We start from the raw sequence: 24,852 nt of genomic DNA on the forward strand, positions 1-24,852 counted from the left end.
TCTTTTCTACTTTGCTTATGATTTCTCATTAACTATTAGCTATAATTCTGTCATCAGAAAAGCTTGTCCATTGATGAGACATGACATATACATACACATACACACATCCCTACAAAGATTGTTGAAATTAAAATACACTTGGAAGAGGTAACAGAGATAAACCTTTATAACATTATAGTTTTTCAAAACAGAGTATGTTTCATTTAACAGATGAGAAAAATGCAACTTAAATGAATCAGATTGCTTGTTTGTCATGTAATAAGTGTAGGCAAAGATAGTCAAGCACTCATTCCAATTTCATTGATTTTTATTACACTATATTGCATCTTTACAAAATTGAATGAATCTATATTATGAACTAGTAGGAACTAGCTAAACTGATGTAATGCAGTTAGGATTCAGTGTCCTGGTACAATCATTATCATTTCTCATTCTTTATTAGTCAATACAAAGAATATATTCATTATAACAGTTCAAGTCACCTCCCTGGTAACTAGACTGTCTATTCACATTCAATCCACTACCTATGTAATCCCCAGATTACATCGTTTTGTCATTAGTACCACGCCAGTAAATTGGAAAAGGCCTGGTGAATATTGTCTCATAGATGGAAGCAGCAAAACTCATTTTAATTTATTTTTCTCCTTGGCCTAATTATCACGAACTTGTTATTTATTATCTAACTTAATATCCTAGTTTTAGAGTACCCCAAAAAAACAGATAACACAAAACAAATTTTATTTTTTAAACCTTTTTCTTAATAATAACTCTAAGACAGAAGGGCAAAGACTAGGCAAACAGGGTTAAGTTAGTTGATGAATGAAATGAAAGATTATTATTCCTCGTAGAAAGGATGGACAACTCCTGTACCTCTCTTTCAAATTCAGGTTCCTTGACCCCCTACTGATCCCATCAAATTCCCTTGCAATTCATCAATATCTTTGAGCAAGGACTCATCCCTAGAATCCAATTCCCAAAACCTTGTGCAATACTTCCAATATGGAAAGGAAGGAAAGGAAGAGGACAACTGTTAGCCAGGCACAGTTTGAAGAACTATATGATCATTTCAATAGGAATGCATATCTACATTCTTCACAGATGGAATACCTAGCTAAAAGACTGGGAATCACATGTAGCCAAGTAAAAAAAAAATAAGTGGTTCCAGAATATGAATATGAAGAGGAAAAAAAGGATTACTATTTCACTCAAGGAATCTCATGGACTGTAAAGGTTAAATTTATGGTTGATACTGAATATAATAATTGCTGGTCACCAAGGATTTTAATTTCTAAAATCCTAAAATGAAACACTCAAGTCAGGATGGAATTTTATGGTGATTTAATTACAATAGGAGGAAGAAATTAAGAAAGAGAGAGAGAGAAAAAAAGACAACTCAAACTACTCTGGCTCAGGCTGAGACAGGCAGGAGTTCAAGGCCTTGGAGAGCCAAGGGAAAGGGGAGTCAGTCTTTTTCACTCACGTGACCTATTGAGGGAAGCTGTCTGCCAGAGCTCCTCCAAGCTTGAGTTCCAGGTTCAAACTGCCCTCTAACCATCTTCACAGGAAGTAATGAGAACTTCAAAGGCCGTTCTCTACCTCTCTTCCTGTGTCTCACATGTGCCAATAGTAGCTCAAGCTTGGCTTAGGAAAGCCCAGGGGATAGTCAGTTGTTTCTGATTTGTCATTTACTAGCACATGCCAGTGTAAATGTGGGGTGTGTACATCCCTGGGTGCTAGACTAAGCAAGATGGGAAAAATCTAAAAATCACAATATGATAAAATTCTTTATGGATGTGCTAAATTGCAATTCTACTCCAGGTATTTCCCAGAGTATTATTAACTCACAACAAGATTCTTGGAGAAATTATTGTCCTAATTATCAAATAAAAAGGGAAAACCAATCCTGGAATTCCTTCTCTCAAGAACAACAGAGCATAGCTGAGTTTCCAAGTTATTATCATCAAACAACTGTTCCTACCAATTCTAATACTTATTTGAATCCTTCAATCTAACTATAGAATGGACCAGTCATGGAGTCTGTTGTCATATGACAACTCAAAGCAACAACCAAATAGTACAAATTACCAAGCTGGACTAGTTCATAATCACCCTAGGGTCAATTCAATGACTGTAGAAAATTCATTTTACATGGAATTTTAAAAGAATCATAAATCCCAGTCATGGTGCTCATATATTTCCTACCTCACTCTTCAGTCTGCTCTACCATCATATCAATTTCCTTTTCCCTTGAACCATCCTATTATGTTGAGCTTGTTTTGAACCAATTCTACTTTTCCTAGTCTTCTCTGAGGTCCTTTGCCTACTTCTCCTATGTCTTGCCAAACCTCAGCCTTTGACTCCTCCCATCATCTGCTGCCTTATTTCTAATCCATGTAGTTCAATGAAGCTGGAGACAATTAAGAAGTTGATGGATATATCCACTAAAAATTTATATTATTTATGTTTGAAATTTGTGTTATTTGTATTAAAGTTATATTCCCTCACTGGAGCAAAGCAGTCCTTTTAAACCCTATCCAACTTCTTACTATCCCATTTACCATGATGACTTTTCTAAGTTTTTTTTTTTTATCTCTTCTCAAAATTCTTACCGCTCTTTCTCTACCTAACTTCTTAGCTGCAAACCTTACTTCATTGTTTATTTAAAAAAATTGAAATCGGGGGCAGCTAGGTTGCTCAGTGAATTGAGAGCCAGGCCTAGATTCAAATCTGTCCTCAGACACTTCCCAGCTGGGTGCCCCTGGGCAAGTCAAACTTGACCCTCATTGCCTAGCCCTGACCACTCTTCTGCCTTGGAACCAATACACAGTATTCATTCCAAGATGGAAGGTGAGGGTTTTTAATGAAAAAAAAAAAAAAAAAAAGAAAAATTGAGATCATTCTCTGAGATCCCTCTTCTCTTTTCCTCCTAAAGTCACCCATATAGAACTCTCTTTCTTCACTCCAGTCTCACATGAGGAGGCAGCTTTTCTTTTTGCAGATGTAACCCCTTCTATATGAACAGTTGATCCCATTCCCTCTCATTTTCTCTAGCTGATTGCTTCTTCTATTATCCCTGCTCTCACTTATCTGGAATATCTCCATGTCTTCTAGTCTTTGCTTGCTTCTCTACTGCCTAAAAACCTATTCAAATTTTAAGACTGCCTCTTACCTCCCCCCTAACCTCCTGTGCCCCCAAAGCACATTATACTATTAAAGGGGGCATTCATTTGGCTACCCTCAGTACAACCAGATCTCCGGTGGATTGAAAGCTAAAAGTAGACCCAACTGTCAGGAAAGGTCATTGCAATTCAGGCAATAAGAAAGGAGGATAAGAAGCTACAGTTAGTAGTCTGAAAGCAGGGAATACTATAAAGACCCAATTTTTGTCTTTCAGGAGGCCCTTCTCAGCCTGGAGTAATGCTGAACACATCATGGTAGTAGATTTTCATGGAATCCACCAATGGTGTCTCCAGAACAAGAGCCATAAAACGTTCGGGTCCATGATAGAAAATTTTGTTGTTGAATAGCCAGAGGAATCCGTGGTCCTCCTCTCCTTGGCTTGGTTCTTGTTCCATAACATCAACACATGAAGGCTTCACTTCTTCCATTTCTAGTTAGAACTGCCTGCTGAAACTATTTTGAGGTACAGTTTTGTTATAATTTGATTTTCCACGGGCCTTTCTAATAATCTTTAGAAACTTCACTTTTAATAGGTCTATGTTCCTTTGCCCCCAAGCAACTTGGCAATTACCATAGCAGGTCCTTTTCCCAAAAGGTCTAGGTTAGCCTAAGTTCCCAGAAGCTCTCAACCTGGCATACTATTCCTTGGGACACCTGGGACAAGAGAGGCTTCATGTACTCTATCTCTGACTGAACTACCGTCCAGCATTGTAAATGCTCCTGTTTCTGTACTTTGCTTGCACTTGTACAAGTACTTCTGTATTTGTATTTAATACTATTGTATTAATAAAGCATTTTGCTCCCTCTAAAAAAAAGAAAATATTCATCATGATAAGTGTGTTGTGAATTATTGCATAAATAAAATGTTCAGCATTATTAATAAAATTGTATCAGTTAAATGCAATAGTTCATGCTTCTGCTGAAAAGTATAATTGCCAACTGGGAATAGAATATTTTATTCTTTCATGACTTGATTGAAATAAATAGATATTTTATATTATCTGCTTTTTTTTACTGCTTGTTTCTTCCTTTTTTGGACCATAAATGTTTACAAGATTTCATTTCCATCATTGTCTTTCATAACTTTATAACAAAACCCATGTTGTTGTGTTTGGAATAATTTCTTGTAAAGTAATATTGTTATTCCATCAACACTCAGTGGGCAGACATATTTTTCAACATTCTTCTTTTAATTAACTTGTCTTCCAAACAAAAGCTACCAGATGAACACAATTTATCCCCAGCATGTATTTTCAGCTAGAAGGCAGATAATTATTGCTCACTGCTGAAATAATGTGTTCTAACTAACTCATGTAAAACAAACTTTAAATGTCATTTTACAGCAATAAAGATTACACAGCACAGAGACGTCTTAAGATGGGACAATTACCCAGAGGAACTTCTCATTAACCTTAGGGTCAGGGGTGAGAGATGATCACCAGCTCTTGCTAACACAAACCTAAATTGCTTTATGCTAAACTTAATGTTCTAATAATCACAAAAATGGGAATGGTAATGTCTAAATAGTTAATGTGACACATTTCCCAGGAGGCTTATACATTGTGGAAATAGTTTAGGTACCTGCAACTCTGCCTTTCCTGGCTGCCAAGGATCATAGCACAAACAATATTATATTACATAAAAGAAGCAAGAGAAAGAGGGAATTATCTCCTTTAATAAGCCAGTGGCAGTGCAGAAACATTTAAATGTATTGTTTCAATTAATCACAATTGCTGAGTGGTCTTTCAGCATTAGGAGAAGATTGTGTTTTCAAACAAAGTGTCCTATTCCTGCCAAACATGCTCTGATGTTCCTTGACATATTAATTATATACGTATATATATATATATATATATATATATATATATATATATATATATATATATATAAAACAGAAGAAAATGAAGAACAAGTACTCTCAGTAACTTTAAGCTAGAAATTCCATTATGTGAGATTTGACATTTTCACCAGTTCTTTTTAGAAATACTTGGATAATTTTCTTACTCAATTGTCTAACCCTTTTCTCTCTCAAAGCTTTTAAACTTATGTCATTGGGAGTATGACTGATGAGCCTAGAGTGTTATAGGCAAAGTGGGTTCTACACATAGATAGATACCCTGAAAAATTAGAGACATATACCAAAATAAAAACCACTTTCTGTAATATCTGAGAGCACCAACTCACCATAAATGGAGTGCATTCAATGAGTCATCAAGCATATATAATTAATTGAATGTAAAAATAGCTTACTTAACTTGGAGCTCATTGTCTCACAAATAAACACACCATCTGAGGAAAGAGTTGACTACAAAGAGAATATGTGCAACAGGACACATGCATGAAGAGGTACCAACATAGGGAACACATAGAATGAATGCATAAAAGAGGATAAAATGTATACATATGGTATTACAGGGTTGCTGTCATCTTCAGGTAATGCTTCTTTGCCACCTGTTCCCCTACTGGTCATATGTATCATAATCTGCCAAAATCTTTACAGGAAACATTTTTTCACCAGATGCTTATTATCTATTGATGACTGCTCTATGCCTTATCTCCTTGATGTTCATTATTGCTTCTTTGTTCCCCTGATATCTACTAGTCACTACCAGGTGTACTCCACTTCCATAGGCATATGATTGTGGAGAGGCTCTTACTTTTTAATCTGTATTACTTTGTTTCTTCATAAGAAGACAAGTAAGACTAATCATGCCTCTGTTATATTAGAGTGTGATATTTTTTTAACCAATATTCAATTTTTAACCAAGAACCAATTAGATGGATAGTTAGACAGACAGACAAGTAGATATATACAAAAAACTTTTATTCTTTCATTTTCAGTTTAAAAATTTTTTTTCTTGATTCACCGGATTTGTGTGCAAATAAAAAAAAAACTATTACAAAAATAGTCATTTAACTCAAATTTCTAAATTTGTCATGTTGCAAAAAATCAAGATAAACCAAAAAAAAGAAAAATCTATATTTCAAACTTCACATCAATTCTCTATCTGAATATGTCTAGTTTCATCAGAAATGTTTATGGTGAATCATCATGTCGATCACAGTTAAAAATGTTTCCACCTTGATAACCATTTAAAATATTAGTGCTGCTATATAGATTGTTTGCCTGGTTCTGCTCATTTTATGAGGTATTAGTTCATATACAAAATCTCAGATTTTTCCAAACCCATCCCTATCATCATTATTTATAGGACAATAGCATTCCATTTCAGAGAGAGAGAGAGAGAGAGAGAGAGAGAGGAGAGAGAGAGAGAGAGAGAGAGAGAGAGAGAGAGAGAGAGAGAGAGAGAGAGAGAGAGAGAGAGAGAGAGAGAGAGAGAGAGAGAGAGAGAGAGGGAGAGAGAGAGAGAGTGCACATATTAAAATGTGTTTATATAATGACATGAATTTATGTGTGAATATATGTATGTTGTATGTGAACAGTACATGAAAGTATACGGTGTTCACAACTATCATATAGACTGTGCTTATTTTTAATTTCCTCTCTAAAAAGAATAAACTGAGGCTCAGAGAAAAAATTAAGTGACTTGGTAAAAATCAGTCTTGGGTAACAATTAGCTCAGGTACCCTTTACTAAAAATCTTGTGTTCTTCCCACAATACTATAATTTCTTCTCAGTTTAGATTGTTTTGTTAGAAAGAATGCAATAGAAAAGAATCCCACTAATGCAAATTGAGTTGGATATTCACTGAAGATAGAAAACTAGGAAATAGGAGCTATTTAGTTTGGAGGAAATGTTGGAGGGGATGTGGCAAAATTAGGACATTAATGCATTGCTGGTGGAGTTGTGAATGGATCCAAGCAATCTGGAGGAAAATTTGGAACTGCCCAAAGGGCGCTAAAAGATTGTCTGCCCTTTGATCCAGCCATAGCATTGCTGGGTTTGTACCCCAAAGAGATAAAAAGGAAAAAGTCTTGTACAAGAATATTCATAGCTGCGCTCTTTTTGGTGGCCAAAAATTGGAAAATAAAAAGATGCCTTTCTATTGGGGAATGACTGAACACATTATGGTATCTGTTGGTGGTGGAACACTATTGTGCTAAAAGGAATAATAAAGTGGAGTAATTCCATGGAGACCGGAACAACCTCCAGGAAGTGATGCAGAGAGAATGGAGAAGAACCAGGAGAACATTGTGCACAGAGACTGATACACTGTGGTACAATTGAATGCAATGGACGTCTCTACTAGTAGCAATGCAATGATCCAGAACAATTCTGAGGAACTTGTGAGAAAGAAAACTATCCATATCCAGAAAAAGAAATATGGGAATAGATACACAGAAGAAAAACAACTACTTGATCACACAAGCCAATGGGGATGTGATTAGAAATTTGACTCTAAATGATCACACTAATGCAAATATTAATAATATGGAAATAGGTCTTTATCAATGACACATGTACAACCCAGTGGAATTGCTTGTTAGCTATGGGAGGTGGGTGGGAAGAGAGGAGGGAAAGAACATGAGTCATGTAACCATGAAAAAAATTTCTCAATTAATTAATTAACTAAATAAACTCAATATTTAAAAAAGTTTGGAAGAAGCTTAATTTTTCCCCTGAAATTTACTTGTTTTCTCTTTTCTATTTTCACCCAATTATATGGAAAATGAATGCTACTAGACTGTAAATATTAAGATTTGTTCAAACAAATCAGTATGATTTCAAACAAAATCAGTATGAAATAAACCAATGTGGTACTTAGAGTGTTCAGAATTTTAAACAATAAATAAATGAAACCATTTCTTTGAATGTATATCATTTTTTTAAATAGAGGCAAGCAATCTATTACTAAAGGATTGGTTGATCATTTATGCATCAGCTCTGCACATAGAGCTATTCTGTGAGGACTGACACTCTCTTTCATGAGGGAGATATGACTTCTTCCTGACTGATCAAACAGCTTGTACATAAATTGTCATATACATATTTCTGTTTTCTTCATGTTCAGAAAGAAGAGACTGCTTACACTAGAGAAAAAATTTGTGGAGGAAAAAAAGTAAAAAATGTTATGCTTCAATTTACATTTGGATCCCTTCCTTCTATTGTAGTGGTTACTATTATTATTTTCAATAGGTCTCTTGAAGTTGTTCAAGATCCTTACCTTGTTGATAATAGTTAAGTCATTCACAGTTGACCACCATACATTATCGTTACTGGGAACAATGCTCTTCCAGTTCTGCTCATTTCACTTTGCATCAATTCATATAAGATTCCCCGTCCCCCCCCCCCCCCCCGGTGTGTTGTGATCATCTTGCTTGCCATTATTTTATGGCATAGCAGTACTCTATTACAAGAATATACCACAACTTGGTAAGCCATTCTCTAATTGATGGACATCCTTTCAACTTCTACTTCTTTGCCACCACAAACAGAACTGCTATAAATATATTTGTACATTTTGGGGTTTTTTTTTTTCCCTTGTATCTTTAATACCTTTGGGATAATGCTGAGTCAAAGAGTATGCAGTCTTAAGCCCTTTGGGGCATGTTTCCCTATTGCTCTCAAAAAAGGTTGTATTAGTTCACAGATCCACCAACAGTTTATTAATGTCCTGATTTTTCAAAATCCCCTTCCATATTTATCATTTCCCCCCCCTTTTTTTTAACGTTAGCCAGTCTTTTGGGTATGAGATGGAACCTGTCTCAGAGTTATTTTAATTTTCATTTCTTTAATCTGTAGTGATTTTTCATGTGACTAAATGTAGTTTTCATTTCTTTATGTGAGAAATGTTGGTCCATATCCTTTGACCATGTGTCAGTTAGGAAATGCTTAGTATTGTCAGTTTTCTATATATTTTTAGAAATAAAGCCTTTGTCAGAGATAATTGCTATAATTTTTCCCAGTTTGTTGTTTGCCTCTTAATTAGAATTGAATTATTTTTGTTAGTGCAAAAATGTATAATTTAATATACTCAAACATATATTTTATATCTCATAATTTTCTCTGTCTTCTTTTGGCCTAAATTCTTTCCTTATCCATGTTAACAGGAAAACTATTTTATGTTCCCTTAATTTATTTATAATATCACATTTTTTACTTTTTAAATCATGAATCTATTTTGATTTCTACACTGATATATGGCATGAGTTATTGCTCTATGCTTGATTTTTGCCATATCATTTTCAATTTTTTCAGTAATCTTTGTCAAATAATGAGTTCTTCCAGAATTTGGATCTTTGGGTTTGTCAAACTGCAGGTTAATATGCTCATTTATCATTGAATGTTAAATAACTAGTTTATTGCATTGATCCTCCACTCTGTTTCTTATGCAATACCATATTGTTTTGGTGGTTGCTACTTTATAATATAGTTTAAGTATGGTACAGATAAGCAACCTTCCTTTTTTTTTTCTTTTTCATTAATCCCCTTGATATCCTAGGTCTTTTGTTCTTCCCAATGAATTATTTTCCCCCTAGCTCAATAAGATAAGTTGGAGATATTTTGATTATTATGGTACTAAATAAGTAAATAAAATTAGGAAGAATCATCTGCCAAGAATGATGGCCTTTATTTCCTCATTACCTATTCCAATTCCCTCACTTTCTTCTTCTCAATTGCTGTACCTAGCATTTCTAGTACAATCTTAAATATTAGTAGTGATAATAGGCTTCCTTTTTTTTCACTCCTGATCTTATCAGGAAGGCTTCTAACAATCCTATTAACATTTGCTGATGGGCTTAGATAATAGAATCTATTCATCACTTTAGGAAATACTATATTTATTCCAATATTCTCTAGTGTTTTTTGTTAGAAATAGGTCTTGTACTTGGTCAAAAGCTTTCTCTGTATCTTCTGAAATGATCATATTTTTTCTGTTTGTTTTCTTATTGATATGGTCAATTATGATGATTGTTTTCCTAACATTAAATCATCACTACATTTGTTGTATAAAACCTACCTGATCATAGCATATTTTCCTTGTGATATATTGCTATAATTTACTTGCTAATATTTTATTTAAAATGTTTACATCAATATTCATTAAGGATATAGGACAACAGTTTTCTTTCTCTGTTTTGGTTCATCCTGGATTAGTGATCAACACAATGTTTGTTCTATGGAAGGAATTCTGTAGAGTTCCTTCCAGAGTTATTTTTCTGAATAGTTTATGTAGTGTTGGAATTAATTGTTCTTTAAATGTTTGATAGAATTCACTTGTGAATCCAACTAGGACTGTGGATTTTTTCTTATGGAGTTCAGGGGAGTTCATAGATGGTTTATTCAATTTCATTTTTTGACATTGGATTGGTTAAGTATTGCATCTCCTGTACTGTTATTCTGGGCAATTTATATTTTTTTAAATATTCATCTATTTCATTTGTATTGTCAGATTTATTGGCATATAATTGGGCAAAATAACTCCTAATAATTTTTTAAATTCTTTCTTCATTGGTTCAATCTTGTCCTTTTCATTTTTAATACTGAGGATTTGCTTTTCTTCTTTTTTTTTAACAAATTTTAATCAACAATTTAATTGTTTTATTGATTTTTTTCCTTAAAAAAACAACTCTGTTATTTATTATTTTAATGGTTTTTATACTTTAAATGTTATTAAGGTCTCATTTGATTTTGGGGATTTCTAATTTGGAGTTTAATTTATTCTTCTTCTAGATTATTTTAGTTGCATACAGAATTGATTGATCACCTATTTCTCTTTAATTTGTGTAAGCATTTAGAGATATGAATTTTCTCCTAAGCAGAGCTTTGGTTGTATCTCACCAATTTTGGTTCATTGTCTCCTTGATGCCATTGTCTTTAATGAAGTTGTAGATTACTTCTATTATTTGGTTTTTGACCCATTCATTCTTTAATATAAGATTATTTCATTTTCACTTAACTTTTATGTTTTTTTTTCCTCCAGGTGTTTGTTCAGTATAAAAATTTTATAACATCATGATCTGAAAAATAGGAATTTAATACTTCTGTTTTTCTGCATTTGGTTGTGAGCCACTTATGTCCTTTTATATGATCAACTCTTAAGAAGGCACCATGTGCTACTGAGAAAAAAAAAATATATATATTCCTTTCTATTTCTATTCAGTTTTCTCCTTAGCCTAACTTTTCTAAAATTCTCTTCATCTATTTAATTTCTTTTATTTAGTGTTTGGTTTGATTTCCCTAACTCTGAAAGGGAAAAATTAATTTCCTCTAATATAGTTTTTTTTTAAATTTCATCTTGTAACATATGTAGTTTCTTCTTTAACCATTTATATTCTGTGCCATTTGGTGTGTATTTGTTTAATTTTTATATTTTTTGCTTATCTGTAGCAGATCTTAAACTATATTATAAATTTGATATTACTTTTTCATCATAAGTATTCATCTATGGTTCTTTTAATTAATATGTAATTTCCTTCCTTATGTCTTTTTTCAATTTTCACTTCTACTTTGTCTGAGTTCATAATTTCTACCCCTGCTTTTTTTTTAATTTTACTGAAGAATAGTAGATTTTTCTCCAGCACTTTATCTTACTCTATGTCTCCCTGCTTTTTCTTGTAGGAATTATAGTGTGGGCTTCTGGCTTTTAATCCACTCTGCTATATTTTTAGGTTTTATGAATTAGTTTATCCATTCACATTCACAGTTATGATTACTAACTTTGTGTTTCCCTCCACCATGTTTATCCTCTGTTTATCCTTTTCTTTCTCCTTTCCACTTTTCCCTGTTCACAGATGTTTTTGCTTCTTTTTACTTACCTCCCTGAGTTCCCTCTCCCTTCTGTTTGTCCCTCCATTTTTTGTTCCCCTCCTCTTTTTTACTTCCCTATTATATATTATAAACTTCTATATCTGAGTATGGTTGTTATTCCCACTTTATGCCAATACCAAATGAGAGCATTGCCCACCACCCCCTCATCTTCCCTTGCACTGTATTGATTCTTACATACCTTTTCATGTGAGATAATATTCCCCCCCAAATTTCTCTCCTTTTTGTTTTGTACAGTATATTGCTCTTTCTTATTGTTTGATTTAAAAAAAATCTTTATATTCAACTTCTTGCTATCTGTTGGTATATGTTCTTATTCATTGCCCTAATGATGATGAAGTTCTTAAGTATCTTCAGTACATTAGGTGTCCTAAACACTTAAGGTATCTTACATAGCAGAAATATCATAGATTTCTCAAGCATCTTAACTATCACCTTCTTACTAGTAATGCAATCAGTTTAACCACACCATCCCCCTTGATTACCTTGAAGTATCTTAAGTATTTTAAATATTTAATATTCTACTTCAGTAATGGTTAACCTTTTATGTCCCTCCTCTCATTCCATGCTGAGTATGCCCCACCCTCCATTATCCCATGCAGGGGAGGAAGAAAGCATTCCCAAGTGGCTGCTGGATGGAGGGGTGAGTAAAGTGAGGAATGTCCTCAGCAAGTGCAGAGAGGTGGAGGAGAGTGGCCCCAGTGCTCCACTCCCTTCCAGCTCTGTTGCCTATGAGCCATCAAATCTTACACCCTGTGTACTTCCATTGGGCTGCTGGGGGAAGGGGTGGGTAATGTGAAGAAAAAGTCAAGAGGGAAGGGAGTATCTCTGCCTGAGTCCCTCTGCCTTTCTAGTAATGAACTCTGAGGGTAGGGATGTGGGGAGGGAGGGTGACCTAGTGCCCACAGAGAGCACTGTGCATGCTACCTTTGGCACCCAAGCCATAGGTTTGCCATCACTGTTCTAGTTATAATTTTCCCATGGAAGGAATATAATTGGTTTAACTTCATTGTTTCCCTTGATTGATTTAAGTATATCAAGTACTTTAAATATGTTGTGGGAGAAATACACCCAAGTTTGTAACAGAATCCCTCCCCCCAAGAATGAGAGATTCAAACTGTTCAATCCAGAAGAAAATAATTTTATTTGAAGAAGAGATTTATGGTGGCTTCATAGCTGGAGGAATAATCTGGGGGCTAATCCCAGCCTTAGGACTGAAGGATAAACCAAGGAGTTAGTAGAGTAGTCTCTCTGGAGCTGATGGAATAGTAGCTCTCCAGATAGGGAGAAGCAGCTCCCACTGTAGAGCAGCAGCTCTTGCTATAATTAGGTACTTTCTTCTGTAGAGTAGTTGCTTAAATTCCTTGTAGATCAGGCTTGGAATATTTTTTTAGGGTCTGAGGTGGGGGATAGTCATTTTTCTTTCAAGATAAAATATTCACCTTTCCAAAAAAAAAAAACACCCTGGAAAATGGGTATGGCCAAACTTAGGTGGAGGTGTGTTTCAGAGGTTGACATGTACATCATAGAGAATAAGAAGCATGTGCAAATTTGGGGGATTCTTCTGGAATGTGATCTCCAGTACACGGGTTCTATATTTCCCCATTGTCCAATTTGTCATCATTTGTCAATGTGGAAGAGGTCTCTCTGCCCTTCTGGAATGAGAGGTGGTGGGTATATATATATTGAACCACTATAGGTAATTAATTATACCTGATAGTTTTGATATAGAACAACATGAATAATTAATAAAATAGATTAAGCACAATGCTGATGGTCCAATATAGCTTATTACTTAAGCAATACTAATGATTAATGCTTCAATTTATGTTTAACTAGTACTGTTGAGAAAATGGCAAGATTACAGAATATGAGGGTTTTGTTCTTATTCCTTCCCTTCTGTCTGCCCCCATCAAATATATCTTGTACTATAGAAATCTTAAATATCCTACTTAAACACTTTCCTTTGAAGGGATGTGATTAGTTTAACCCCACTGATTCCCTTGAGATTTTTATGTTTACTTTTTTTTCTGTATCTTTTGAGTGTTGAATTTGATCACCCTGTGGAGTGATAAATTACTTTATTATTCTCAAGGTAGCAGTTATTTATATCTCCAAGAATTTAGTAAAACTGGTTCCCCCACCATGTATCTCTCTTCAAGACAAGATTGCACCATCCCCATCCATTTCCCTTTCAGCCTTCTCCCTGCAGGACAAAGGCCTTACAGCCTATGCAAGTACTTTTGCTTGGGTTATTGGAGTTTGTCTGGGAACTTACCTTAGGGGGGTGTCCCAATCTGATCCTGTCTTAGACTTGAAGTACCCAATGATCAAATCTTAAGTACTCTTTTGTCTTAGAAGCTTCTCCCATTTTATCAGAGGCTTGACTCTGGTGGTCAAGTCCAATGACTGGAATGATCCTGTCAGCTAGTCCTAGGTAATCTAGCTCTGAACTCCACCTATCTTTGTATAAGATTCCTGTCCTTTATTTCTGGACTAAAACCTTTGTCTCCAACTCTTCACCATTTCTTTAAATGTTAATTTGAAGGAAGGCTTGAATGGATAATTTAAGCCTTTTGTATTTTCCTATAAGTTAAGTGTTTCTGTAAACCTTGGAATATTGTATGAGGGGTAATGCTGTCTCTGGTCAATGGTTTAAGGCATGGCCACATCTCTCTCCTCTCTCTGTCTCTCTCTCTCTCTCTCTCTCTCTCTCTCTCTCTCTCTCTCTCTCTCTCTCTCTCTCTGTCTCTCTGTCTCTCTGTCTCTCTGTCTCTCTCTCTCTCTCTCTCTCTCTCTCTCTGTCTCTCTGTCTCTCTGTCTCTCTGTCTCTCTCTCTCTCTCTATCTTTCTCTCTCTCTCTCTTTCTCTTTCTCTCTCTCTCTCTCTTTCTCTCTCTCTCTCTGTGTAAAATATGGGGTGCATTGTCTTATGTCCATGATGTGATACATTGCTCCACATTTTTCTCTTAATAAATACATTCCATTTTAAAGATGACTTTTCTTGGTCTTTTTGAATAGTGGTTAAAGAGAATACACCTGGATGTTTCAAAGTCCCCTTAAAGTTCCACTTCCCACAATCACTGAATTTTCTTTTTAGCTTTTTTTTTCTTCTGTGGCCTCTTAGAGGTTGATTGATTTCTTCCTCATCTTGGTCTGATCTGCTGTTGCTTGCAGCTTTGGTGGCTGTTACTTCCTATTAGTGAATATTTTTAGGGAGGAGATGTTCTTACAGATTCAATTTCATCTCCCCTTGGGTGGGTAGGCTTTTATAACTTTAAAAGGCTAGGGAAATTTGGATGACTTACTTTTGTCTAGTACTTTAAGAAATAGAATATTAGCTACTTTGTTAAACCTAGGTTTTACTAGAAATCTTTCGCTAGAGAACATAAGTTCTATCAATTATGTTTTCAGTGGCTCTTTCCCCTATTGTAGACCTAGGTAATATATTTAGGAAGAACAAAGGTATAATTTTTTTCCAAATGCTTTTGGGAGGGTGGATTCTTGATTATATATGAAGAAGAATAAATATATCCACCCCACCTTTAACGAAAGACAAATGCCCCAGTTCAGTTAGATGCCTTGTAGCCCAAGAATAATTCCATTAGCATGAAAACTGAATCGCCTAACCTTCTGAGGTTGGAATTTGACAGAATTAATGGATTCACATGGATATATTGCTAATAAATAATACAATTCAATGTTAATTTTACTCACACTAGGGAAACTCATCCAGAAACTCAAGAGTTTCTATGTATTGACCAACAATTAAACCATACATACTTCATGGAATCATACCGTTTTTTTTTTTGTGGCAAATACATGTGTCTATATGAATATATGTATTATATATAAATAATGGATTCCTCAATCCATATCTTATTTACTCTTTCCCCATCAAAATAAAACTTGTTAGCAAAATATAGATGATTAAGATAAATGAGATTGTCAGAGATCTCATATAATTCTTTGAAAAAAAAAAAACCTGTCCTAGACAAATGGTAGTGCAACCTAGAAAACTATAAGTACTTACTAATACACAGTGAGTGATCTTGGCAAAATTGTCAGAGTGAACACTTGGGGTTCAATGTCAGTTTTAATGAAAGAAATTTAATGAAGGAAATTTAATGAAGGAATGGATTTTGCAAACCATAGGCTCTGAACCTAGAGTTCATATCTTGCACACTTCTAGAAATAGATTATTAAATATATTATTGCAGAGAGTAGAAAGTGGATATCAAGTCAGTATGAGTTTATTAAGGACGAGTCATATCAGACTCACCTCATTTACTTTTATTTCAGAATTATTAGGCTGGTAGATGGGAAAAAAGTCTTGAACATAGTTAATATGCCTATAATTTAGCAAGTTAGACTTTTAGTGTCTACAAGAAAACATGAAAAGTTATAGCCAAATCTAGCTCCCCTAAAGAATCCCCAATAAAGATAAAATATAGTTCATATAAAAAGCATAATTTCTGTTTTGCTTTGTTTCATTTTACAAAAGAGAAAAAATTGATTCATCCCTTCAAGAAAAATGAAAGTAATTAGGTCATTCAAGCTGCAAACATTCCACAGAAATGCAACATAGTTAAAGCACTTAAAGAAAATCATACAGAAGATACTAAATAATGGAATACATATATTTAAGTTTTATACTAATACTTAAATGTAACATTCAGTTATAATAATTAACTCATTTAAGTCTCTGGGCAATATAATGGCCCCAAGGTTAAAGCCTTTCGCTTCTCTTTGAATTTAAGGACTCAATTTCAGAAGAAAATCCATGAATTCTATAACAATCATTCTGTGCTTCTATTGGGGAATTTTCTGCCATATAGGTAGACATTGAACTATCTCCTTACTGGCACATATATGCCTCTCTAGTGAATCCCTGGTCATGCTGGAAGAAGCATTTAAGTAATGAAAAAGATTTTATTATGGTATGTACAGATACAGAGACAATAAAAAGGAAAGAACTGGCCTTTGTTCTGGATTTCCCTCAGTCTGGAACTTCTCTTCAAAAATACCTTAATAGTCAGTAAGTCTCTTTAATATATTCTTTCTTTGGCACAGCTCAATATTACCTTTGTTCCTCAAAGGTATGCTTTAATACCACAATTAATTTAATCTCCCAAATGAATATAGTTCTTAATAACTTGGTACCTTAGAAATAACTCTTAGAGCCATGTTGACGAACCTGTGGCACACTTGCTGGAACGTGCCTCAGTGACTCCTTTCCAAGCACCTGAGGATATTTCTCACCTGATGCACCCCTCTACTCAGCAGCCCAATGGGAGCTCTTCCTTACTCCCCTATCTGAAGTAAAGTGCAGAGGATTCATATGTGGTATGAGGGTTTGAGTCTGGAAACTCAGTTTCAAAGGTCTTTAAAAATGTCTGTCATAGAGTGTAGCCAAGTTTCCTTCTTTCCTTCCCTCCTTTCTTTCTTCCTTTCTTCTTTCTTTCTCTCTTTCTTTCTTTTCCTTTTTTTCTATCTTTTTTCTTTTTCTCTTTCTTTCAACATTTTACAGAAAAATACACCATGAAGGACATTACTTAAATTAAGAAAATGGAAGAAAGGGAGTAAAGATAGAGGTTTTTGAACTAAACTGTGTGTTGTGTTGAGAGAGAGAGAGAGAGAGAGAGAGAGAGAGAGAGAGAGAGAAAGAGAAAGAGAGAAACGGAGAGAGAAGGAGGGAAGGAGGGGAGAAAGATGGGAGGGAGGGAGTTGGGGGAAGCAAGTGATACGGAGATGGAGAAAGAAGGAGAGAGGGAGAGGAGGATGGAAGGGAGGAAAGAAGGAAGGAAGGGAGGAAGGGAGAGTGAGAGGAAGGAATAAGGAATAAGGTGGAAGGGAAAGAGGGAATGAGGGAAGAAGAAAGCCTCATAATCCAATACTGAAAAGCAGAAATATTAAAAACCTCCTTTTCAGATCATTATACTATAAAAATTGCACCAACAAAGGGCAGAAGAAAAACCCTAAAAATTAAGTGGACACGAAATAACTTTAAAGAATGAGTGTGTCAAGGAAGCAATCATAGACTCTATCTACAATTTCTTTTTTTTTTTAATGAAAAATGCATTTAATGCCAACTGCATAATTTCATCAGTTTCATAGACAAACTTCAATGGATTACAAAAAGAAATCTTGGACAGACCAGTAAAGTTGATACCAACTTGTTGGGCACTCTTTGTGTATATTGAATACCATCATTAATATTCCTTCCACACTAAGCAGTAAGAATATTGGGTCCCACTAGAAGGAATGCAAAACTTGAAATAAACATTTCTTTAACATTTTTAGTATAAAATAGTTTAGTCTTAGGAGATTTTTTTTAATCTTCTGAAAAAGACCTAATTAGGACATCTGGTACATGATTAGGGTACATAGCCCATATGATTAAGAAGTAGATAAAACTTGAACATAGGGCTCATTTACAAAGGGAATTATTTATTTTCTGTTTTAATTAATTACTAAGGAAAAATATCATTTTGTTAAAATATGTTTTTTGTGTAAAGCTATAGTTTATCTTCTGTAATGTAATCGCTTTTAGGAGTTTTTTTTTTTTAAGACAAAGTTGGGTGTTCTTAATAAGTAATTAAATTTTCTTTTGTGAGTCCAAAAGAAGACATCTTTATTTCTCAGTCCTATGATCACACAGAATGTAAAACTGACAAAAATGGGAAGGTATCCTTTAGAAACACACAGGTCATTGTAATAAAAATAATAGAGGTTTTATTTGCTACATATAACTTCATCTGTATTAACATATATTATAAATTTTAAAAATTATAATGAATGAAGTGACTTTTTTAAACCAAAGATAGTCTTTTACATTTTGGCAGCATGTTTATTAAATGAGAATACAGATGGATTCCTAGTCAGTAACTGTATACATGCACACAGAGTAAAAGCAGTGTCATTTTGGGAGTCCCAACGCCCAGCTTAATATTAGGCCAAATTAAAATGACTCAAATTCTTTAATGAAGAAATGATGCAGGCCTGCATCTTTCTGCCAAGGGACAATTCTGAAGTATGCATTTTTTAGTGTAAACGTTGAGACAACTTTCATGGATGTAAAGTTATCAGAGGATGGCCATTATCAAAAATGAAGATGACACAAAGAGCCCAGATACCCAGGCAGAATGCAGGAGAGGTCCTGGTTTCTTTTAATGGAGCCTAACTTGATAGCTGGGATGCCTTTATCCCACCGTATACATCTCCACCTCATACTGAATATTCTGTACCTAAGTGACTCCTTTGGTTAACACAGTGACTGGGATGAAAACATCAAAGGAAGCAGCAGTCTCAGCAAGTATTTGATAGGAAAAAAACCAACAACCCCCAAACCAAACCCCAGGAGGGAAGGGAGAACACCTTTTAGTGTTGGGTTTACAGGTGAAGAGACAGTGAAAAGGTTCCATTCAAATTTCTCACCCTCTTCCACATCTTTCGAGCTGAGCGCTTCCAAAGAGCCCCTTCCTTGACTCTCTCTGTACCAGCTCATCAGTTTCTCGGAAGCAGCCCGGGTCGATTCGACACACACTTTCTAACTGTTCACCAGTCTTCACTTTCTATCGCCTTGACCAATGGTATGAGTTTTTCTTGGAGTTTTTTTCCTACCCTCACAGGTAGGATGAATGGAAGTCATTTCAGGATGAACACATTTATTTGCCACAATAGCTACAATATCCCTAAACATCTGCTCCAGTTGTGGGTCGTTCTTTATCTGACCCTTGTACTTCTTTTGTTAAAAGTTTGGCCTTCTTCCCCTCTTGGAACGTAAGCCTCCAGAGGGCCGAGGCTGCTCCGTCCGCCGCTCCGTCTCCTGGGCCCTGGAGCGCTAGAACGCGAGCCGAAGAGGAGGGCGAGTCCCACTTCTGCTGGAGCCGCGCATACAGCAGGCGCATACTGAGGACAGGCGGGTGTGGTAGTGGTGTGGGTACCCGGCCAACTCCGGCCACGGGTCAATCACAGGCCACTGCGCCAGCCCAAGACCTTGTTCTTGTAGCAAGCGATTTCAAAGTGCTTCCCTGCGCGCTTCATGCGCACCACGGCCAAATTCATCAGGCGGCTATGGTTAGTGGGCGTGAAGATAGACATCGCGGCGGTGACCGGTCCCCACCCAGTCGGAGGGCCTGCTAATGGCCGCGGACCCTCGAGCTGGGTGGCTGGGCCAGGATTCCAAACCGAAGCGCCACCTACGCTGCCGCTCCCACTACCCACCATCACTAGGCAGGCACCCCTAATGCGCCGGCAATTTCTTTAAAGAGAATGACAAGAAGACAATATCAGACCAAAAAATTGGGTGTGCAGCCAAAGCTACCTCAGAGGACAATTTATATTTCTAAATGCTTACATTAATATGGCAGAGAAAGAGCAGATCAATGACCTGAATATGCAACAAAAATAACAGAAAAAGAACAAATTAAAAACCCTTTATTAATTATTGAATTAGAAATACTGGAAACCAAAGGACCGATGAATGGAACTGTATGTAAGGAAACCATTGAGCTAATAAATAAGTAAAAGAATGATCTTTAAGCAAAAAATGAAAACAGATAAATCACTAATTCATCAAAAAAGAAGGAAGAAAACCAAATTGCCCGTATTAAAAATGAAAAGGACATGATCAGAACTAGTAAAAAAGAAATTAAAGCCATTAAGAGAGATTTTGTCCAATTATGTGCCAATAAATCTGATAATGTAAGTGAGATAGATGAATATTTTAAGAAATATAAATACCCAGATTAACAGTAGAGAAACTGGAATACTTTAAATCACAGAAAAAGAAATTGAACATGCCATCATTTAACTCCCTATGAAAAAAACTAAGGGTCAGATGGATTCACAAGTGAATTCTACCAAACATGTGAACAACAGTTAATAACAATATCACATAAATTATTCAGAAAAAAAAAAGCTGAGAAAGGAACTCTACCACATTTCTTTTATAGTACCAATATTGCATTGCTCTCTAAACCAGGGAAACCAAAACAGAGAAAGAAAACTATTAACCAATATTACTAATGAATATTGATGCAAAAAAATTAGATAAAATATTAACAAAAAGATTTCAACAATATATTACAAGGAACATACACTATGACCAGGCAGTTTTTATACAAAGAATTTAGGAATAATTTAAGTGGAAAATTGTCAAAATAATTATCCATATAAATAAAAAACCAAAAGAAACATTTTTTCAAATAATACAGAAAAAAGATTTTTACAAAGCAGAAGACCAATTCCTAACAACAGCAACAACAACACCCACTAGAGAACATTGGAATGAATGAAAATTTATTTTAAAAAATTATATACCATCTATCTAAAACTATCAGGAAACTTTATTGTCATTAGACATAAGTTAGACTTCTTCCCTTTAAGATCAGGAGGGAAAGAAAAGAATGTTCTTTATACCCACTACTATTCAAGATTGTACTAGAAATGCTAGGTATAGCAATAAGAGAGAAAGAGGCTGAAGGAATCCAAATGGGAAATGATGAAACCAAGTTATCATTTGTAGCAGATGATAGGATTTTATACCTAGAAAATCAACTAAAAATCTAATGGAAATAATTAACAACTTTAGCAGAATTTTAGAATGTAAAACAAACTCAGAAAAATCATTATCATTTCTCTATACTACCAATAAAGTATAACAGCAAGAGATAGAAGAAGAAATTCCATTTAAAATAAATGTATAAAATATTTGATACCGGGTATTTTAAGACAAACCCAAGAATTATAACATCATAACTACAAAACAATTTTCACACAAATAAAGTCAGATCTAAACAATTGAAAAATATGTAAATTGTTCATGGGTAGGCTGAGTCAATATAATAAAAATTATAATTCTTACTAAATTAACTTATTTATTCATTACTATAATGATCAAATGACCCAAAAATTATCTCATAGAGCTAGAAAAAGTAATAACAGAACTCATCTGGAAGAACAAAAGGCCAAGGTTTATATTGTTGAACCTTTGGCACACATACTAGAGGGGGCTGCTCCCTTCCCCCTATTTACACAGGCCTGACTGAGGACATTTCTCACTTTACCCACCCCTCTACCCAGCATCCCAGTGAGAGAATATCTTCCCTCCCCTGTCTGGGGTAAGGCAGGGGACTCACATGTGACATGAGGGTTGCAGTTTGGGCAATTGGTCTCAAAAAGGTTCACCATTACTGTCCTAGGATATCAAGACAATTAATGGGGGTGGGGAGGATGAAGTCATTTTGCTTATCTATATCAAATCTCAAAGCTACAAACATTAAAAAAAAAAAAATCTCATAGTCCCTAAGAAATAAAGTTGAAAAAAATCTAAAACATTTGGCACTCAACATGCAATGATAAATTTCTATAGGATTCTAGGGTTTGATAAGCCCAAAGATTCAAACTTTTCAAAGACTCATTATTTGACAAAATCTTCTGGGGAAACTGAAAACAGTCTGACAGAATGTAGACATAGAACAAGACCTCATGCCACATGCCAAGATAAAGTCAAAATGGATACATGATATAAAAATAACGGTGATAACATCAATTAGGAGAACATAAAATAATTTTTCTTTCAGACCTATGTCTAAAGGAACAATTTGGGTAGCACCAAATTCCAGAGAATATTGTGAGATGAAAAATTGATTACTGACTAGATTAAATTATAAAGTTTCTTCACAAATAAAAACAAAGAGACCAAGATTAAACTGCAAACAGAAAACGGGAGGAGGAGGGGAATCTTCCTAGTAAGTCTCTTTGACAAAAGCTTCATCTCTCAAATATTTGAGAGTATGAAATCAAATCTATATGAACTGAAAGCAATTCCTAGTTGGATGATAGTCAAAGGATATGAACAGGTGGTTATCAAATTAAGAAATTAAAACTATCTTTATTCATATGAAAAAATGCTCCAAATCTCTATTGATTAGAGAAATTAAAATTCAAATAACTCTGAGGCAGTGAGCATCTTACACCCATCAGACTGGCTAACATGGCAAAAAGATAAAATGATAAATGTTAGAAGGGATGTAGAAAAATCAATAGACACTAAAATGCTACTGGTGACTCTGTTAACTGAACCAACTGTTCTAAAGAGTAATCTGGAACCATTACCAAATGGCCATAAAACTGTGCATACCCTTGACTCAGTAATATCATTTACTAGGTATGTATTCCAGAGAGATTAAAGAAATATTTAGTTCTCTTTGAGGTGTCAAAGAACTGGAAACTGAAGGAATGTCAATCAGTTGGAGGATGGCTAAACAATTTGTGATATGCTTGTAGGGAATTTATTTGAAAGTAAAAAGCTGACAAAATTGATATTTTAAAAGTCAGTCAATCAATAAATATTTATTAAGATTACACTATGCAGCATTCACTGTTTTAAGTGCTAGGCATGCAAATATTGCAAGGCAGCCTAGAATACTAGTTGTGGTACTCGAGGCAAGTATCTGAACCTCTGTCTTCATTTCTTAGTTTTTAAAAGGGAGATAATTATAGCATCTGCCTCCCATGGTCACTGTGAGGACCCAAGAAGATAAGAAATGTAAAGTGATTGGACCTTAATGGAGCACACTTATTAATGATGATGATGATGACAACAATGATAGTTAATAAGGAGCAAGAACAGACATCTCTACTGTCTCCTCTCTCAACTCTTTTTTCAAGGGAGATTTTGATGCCTGACAGGGGCAGGAGCTGGAAATTGTGGAAAGTGTTTAAGTAACTGTGTTTTCCCCAAATTGTGGATACCAAAATCTATCTTTGATTTTTAGACTGAGAGAAGTTATTATTATTAACTCCTAATAGTTATTCCTTAAAAAAGAAAGTATATCCAAAGCATTCTATCCAAGGCTTGACTCCTTTCCCACCAAATATCAGTTTTACAATGAACACATGGAGCAAAGATCAAAGAAACCAACATTTCCAAATCAATAGCAAAACAGAAATCAGATAATGTTTACGTAGGGGAATAAAGACCTGAACATACAGAGGCCCCCCATGGAATATATTAGTGTAAGCAAGAAGGAAAATGTCACATCTCAGCCAAAGGAAAAATTCTCAATAAGCCTCATATGGTAAGGATGTCATGGTATTTCCAGTTTCTCTTGTTGGCTTCTTCCCAGAGTGACATGAGGAGAGGTTAGAAGGCTTGCTATCAAGAGAAGGATTTTGACCCAGAAGCAAAAACCAAAAAAGGAAATATTCCATGCATAGGGAACAGCAAATGAAAATGTCCAGAGGGAGAGATGGATTATTTTTTTCCTTGGAACATCAAGGATTCCTTTGTCACTAGATCATGGAAGAAAAGTGATAAGAAGAAAAGTGGGGGAAATTATGAAATTTAAATTCCAAAAGAATCATTTTATTTGATCCTGGAGGTGATAGAAAGCAAATACATTTGCAAGTTCAATCATCTCCAGAGCTGAGAGGAGGATGGAGTAGAGTGGGGAAAGATTTATTGTACAAAGACCAAGAGGAAGGACATTGAAATAATATAATCAAGGTGGTGAGAGGCCATGTCACAAGAAAGAAGGGTGTATGTTTGAGATATATCATGAAGATAAAATCAATAGGGCTTGACAAAAGATTGAATGTGGTTAGGGTGGCCGGGAAGAGAGAATAAAGAGTTTAAGGATGCCCTTGGTTGGGACACTGTAGGACTGGGAGATATATTTTTTATTCCCATTAGTAATAAGGAAGCTTTAATTCATACCAAATATATATATTTTTAAATGACAAATATACAATGAAACTTGGAGGCTGCAATCACAGAACAATGAATTTGGTGATTAACAAAAGGCCAGAGCTGCAATTATATGATCAGGGAACACAAAAAAGAAATTCACAATACCAAGAAGCATAAACAAGGAAATGACTTCATGTTGAAAGATAATGGATAATTAAAGGATATCATAATTGAAAATAGATGCA

Source organism: Monodelphis domestica, chromosome 3 (assembly GCF_027887165.1).
Source record: "Monodelphis domestica isolate mMonDom1 chromosome 3, mMonDom1.pri, whole genome shotgun sequence".
In the NCBI taxonomy this organism is placed as follows: Eukaryota; Metazoa; Chordata; class Mammalia; order Didelphimorphia; family Didelphidae; genus Monodelphis; species Monodelphis domestica.